This window comes from Vulpes lagopus, chromosome 23, assembly GCF_018345385.1.
Source record: "Vulpes lagopus strain Blue_001 chromosome 23, ASM1834538v1, whole genome shotgun sequence".
NCBI lineage: Eukaryota > Metazoa > Chordata > Mammalia > Carnivora > Canidae > Vulpes > Vulpes lagopus.
Genome location: NC_054846.1, coordinates 46,862,523 through 46,867,603, shown reverse-complemented (window position 1 = coordinate 46,867,603; position 5,081 = coordinate 46,862,523). Strand labels below are relative to the sequence as shown.

Below are 5,081 nucleotides of genomic sequence, written 5' to 3'. Positions count from 1 at the left end.
AAGAAATTTCAATTTTATACTCCTAATGTGTAATCTAATATCCTGACCCAGTTTACTGATTGCCCTCACATCATGTTTTGATATATATTATTATTTATATCTTATCAAAATGAAATCATACTCTTAGGGAAGAGGCTATAATGATCACAGCTTTGTTGCTTTAACAGAAACCTCACTGTTTATCACTTTATCAAAAAAATGGTCAAGAATTTAGTGTTTTCAAGAAGAACCATCATACTCTATTAAGGTGCAATAACCAAGTCATCTCCATGTCTTCCAGACCAATGAATGCATCCAGCACAGAAACCACCAACTCCGTTAGCCACTTTCCCTCAAGCCCAGAAATGCAGCTGCTCTACTTTGGGCTCTTCTCAGTAGTCTACACCCAGACCCTGATGGGGAATGCAGCCATTGTCTGTGCTGTGCACTGGCACCGGCATCTTCACACTCCCATGTACATCTTCTTGGGTAATTTCTCTCTTCTGGAAATATGTTATGTCACCACGACTGTTCCCTATATGTCAGCCAATTTCCTGTCCACAAGCAAGTCTATCTCCTTTGTGAGCTCTTTCACACAATTCTATTTCTTCTTCTCTTCAAGGTGTGATGAAGGCTTCTTCCTTTGTATCATGGCCTTTGACAGGTACCTTGCCATTTGTCATCCTCTCCATTACCCACGCATCATGACTAAGCAGCTATACACTGGCCTTGTCATCTTCGGGTGGTCGGGTAGGTTCCTCCTCTTCCTAACCCCAGTTGTTCTCATTTCACAGTTGCCCAACTGTGGCCCAAATACCATCAAACATTTTTTATGTGACCCCATCCCACTGATGATTCTGTCCTGTTCTGAAGATTCCATCACTCAGCTCATTTACTCTACTTTCAATGCTATTTTCATGATTAGCACCTTTCTCTTTATCTTTTGCTCCTATGCTCTGGTGATTGTGGCTGTGCTATGGATGCCCTCAGGAGCAAGCAAACAGCAAGGCTTTCTCCACTTGTGCTTCTCATCTGGCAGTGGTGATCCTGTTTTTTTGGCTCCATTATGGTGATGTATGTTAGTCCTGCATCAAGACACCCAGTGCAAGTGCAGAAAATTGTGACATTACTTTATTCTGTAATAACACCTCTCTGCAAACCTCTAATTTATAGCCTCAGCAACAAGGAGATGAAGATCGCCCTAAGGAAAGTCTTTGGGACTGAAATACCTGTCCATAAAATATAAATCAGAAGTCAGAATGAATCAAATTCTACCACAACCTATCTTAATAACATATGAGCAAGATCATTTTCTAAAGAATTCAATAATTTTGGTTAGGGAACTATTACAATAAAGCCCACCATCATCTTAAATATCCCTCACTACATGATGGGCTAGTTTTCCTTAAGAAATAAAACTGTCTTAGTCTCTTAAAAAAAAAATGGTGTTGGGAAAATTGGCCAGCCACATGCGGAAGAATAAAACTGGACCACTTTCTTGTATCATACACAAAATAAACTCAAAATGGATGAAAGACCTAAATGTGAGATAGGAATCTATCCAAATCCTAGAGGAGAACACAGGCAGCAAACTCTTTGACTTTGGTCACAGCAACTTCTTGCTAGACACATGCCCAAAGGCAAGGGAAACAGAAGCAAAAATAAACTATTGGGACCTCATCAGGATAAAAAGCTTTTGCACAGCAAAGGAAATAATCAACAAAATTAAAGGCAACCTACAGAAGGGAGAAGATATTCACAAATGACATATCAGATAAAGGGCTAGTATCCAAGATCTATAAAGAACTTATCAAACTCAACACCCAAAAACCAAAGAATTTAGTCAAGAAATGGGCAGAAGGCATGAACAGACATTTCTCCAAAGAAGACATACAAATGGCTAACAGGCACATGAGAAAATGTTCCACATTACTCAGCATCGGGAAAACACAGATCTTCTAAAGGTATATGGTTTCTGCATTGATAACCAACTTTGAGGTAATAATTAACTAAGCTCTTTGTGTATCAGACTACTCATATCTCAGGAAAACTTTCACCTGATACTTCAGGTTGCTGCCACTTAAGAAATGAAATCCAACTTAATTAGTAATTTTTGCTGAACTCGGAATTTTATAAATTAAGAATATAATGATTAAAAAATTTGCCATTTTTTCTGATTTGTCTAGTATAAGAGATGAACTATTTATAAGGATACAAACAAAGTCTATCCTACTCAACAGATGATTTCTGGTCTTCATAATTTCCCTCACTCTCCTCAACTACTATCAAAAAAGTTACATTTTTTTCAAACTATGTAATAAGTCCTTACCTCCTCAAATACAGAGGACAGCCTTTAAGCCCACTTCATTTATTTCAATAATTACACTATTTGAGCATTTATTAGCTGCTAGTCACAGAGATAAATTACTTATAAATATTATCTCCAAAATTTCCAAAATATGGGATCCCTGGGTGGCGCAGCGGTTTGGCGCCTGCCTTTGGCCCGGGACGCGATCCTGGAGACCCGGGATCGAATCCCACGTCGGGCTCCCGGTGCATGGAGCCTGCTTCTCCCTATGCCTGTGTCTCTGCCTCTCTCTCTCTCTCTCTCTCTCTCTCTCTCTCTCTCTGTGTGTGACTATCATGAATAAATAAATAAAATCTTTAAAAAAAAATTTCCAAAATATTTATCAAGAAATAATCCATATGAAGTTAATAGAAAAGGGTGGAGAGGAGTCTGCTCAATTAAAAATGTCTTAGGGGCACCTGAGTGGCTCAGTCAGTTAAGCACCCAACTCTTGATTTCAGCTCAGGTCATGATCTCAAGACCATGAGATCAAGCCCTGGGTTGATTTCTGTTCTGGGCTTGGAACCTGTTTAAGATTCTCTCTCTCCCTCCCTCTCTCTCTGCTCACCTCCTCCCACCAAAAAGTCCTATATTCAAATAAAGCAAGTAATAAATTATGCCAAATTAAGCCTATTAAGCCTATTCATAAAGCCTTCAAGAACATTATAGCATAATGAATCACCAAAATAAATATTTTAGGATGGAGCTCTATTCAACTTTAATTGGGTAACTTCCTTCTCCCTAAAATCACCTTATTTGACTTCCACTGAATATGTTTTGGGAATGATCACCTTATTATATACAACAACCCTCTGGAGCAGGTTATTATCCACACTATGTTTTAAAAAATTAGAAAACTGCAAATGGAAAGATATATCATACTCATGGATTAGAAGAATTAATGTTGTAAAATATCCCTACTATCCAAAGCAATCTACAAATTCAGTGCAAAGCCTATCAAAACTGGTGGTATCCCAATCCTAGATTTCAAAATACACTACAAAGCTATAGTAATCAAATCAGTATGATATTGGCACAAAACCCGACACTTAGAGCAATGGAACAAAATAAATAGCCCAGAAATAAAGCCCATATTTATGTGGTCAATTAATCTGTGACAAAGGAGGCAAGAATATACAGTGAGAAAAAGAGCTTTTTCATTAAATTGTGTTGGGGAAACTGGACAGCTATGTGCAAAAAGAATGAAACCAGACCACTTTTTTACACCATAGACAAAATAAACTCAAAATATATTAAAGACCTAAATGTGAGACCTAAAACTATAAAACTCCTAAAAGAAAACAGGCAGGCATTTCTTAGATATCAGCCATAGCAACATATTTAAGGATGTATCTCTGAGGCAAGGGAAACAAGGCAAAATAAATTATTGTGACTGCACCAAAACAAAAAGGAAACCATCTGGACTTTTGCACTGCAAAGGAAACCATCAGCAAAGCAAAAAGATATTTTTCAAATGATACATTCAATAAGGAATTAATATCCAAAATATAAAAAGAACTCACACAACTCATCATCAAAAAAATAAAATTTAAAAATGGAAATAAAACCTGAGTAGACATTTTTCCAAAGAAGACATACAGATGGCCAACAGACACATGAAATGATGCTCAACATCACTCATCATCAGGGAAATGCAAATCAAAACCAGAATTAGATTTCACCTTATAGCTGTCAGAATGGGTAAAATAACATCAGAAGAAAATAACTAGTGTTGCTGAGGATGTGGAGAAAAAAGAACCCTCTTACACTGTTGTAGGAATGTAAATTACTATAGGCACATCAAAAATAGTATGTAGTTTCCTCAGAAAATTAATAATAGAAATACCAAATGATCAAATAATTCTGCCATTGGGTATTTATCCAAAGAAAATGAAAATGCAAATTCAAAAAGATATATGCACCTTTATGTTTACTGCATTATTTATAATAGCCAAGGTATGGGAGCAACTTAAGTTGTCTATAAATGGACAAATGGATAAAGAAGATGTAATATATATAAAAATGAAGCATTATATAGCCATAAAAAAGGATTAAATCATACCATTTTTGATGACATAGATGGACCTAGAGGGTATTATGCTACCTAAAACAAGTCAGAATGAAAAAAAATAAATACCATATGATTTAATTTACCTATGGAATTTTTTTTTAAGCAAGCAAACCTGACTTTCAGATCCAGAGCTGATTTCTTCTCAGAATTTGAATCCAAATATCTCATCAGACCTGGTGTGCCTTGGATACTCCTAACTCAAGCAAAGACTTCCAGACCCAAAGGATATTTCCTCTTCATAATCAAAATGCCCTGTTTGGTTTTAGTTTAGCTTTATACTGGGATGTCCAAACTGGCATTAAAGCTCTGAGATATCCAAACCCAGGGCTTCACTGTATGAGCTCAGCTACATACTGATAGGTTGAATAAGACAAATGAGGCAGTGAGTTTACTGGAAATATCACAGAACCTATGGCACCAACTCTAGGAAGAAAACACAAAGAAATGGAACCAGAAAATGGAAAGAAAAGTGAGAAAAACATCATCATCATCATTAATAATAATGATGATGATGATGATGATGATGATGATTAAGAGTGACAGAAAAACATATGAGTTCAAGCTCACGTTTGAGGAATTTATCTGAAGCTTAAATATCTAGAAATTTTCAATTTTTTTCAGAATGGCTGTCTCTACTGGGGGAAGTGACATGTCAGAGAAGACTGGTTTCTAAGGTGAAATTCA

At 36.5% G+C, this 5,081-nt stretch overlaps 1 pseudogene; it reads left to right on the top strand.

Annotated features, from left to right (window-relative positions):
* The first annotated feature begins 269 nt into the window (after nt 1-269).
* LOC121481027 lies at nt 270-1,225 on the top strand (annotated as a pseudogene).
* Nucleotides 1,226-5,081: the final 3,856 nt, after the last annotated feature.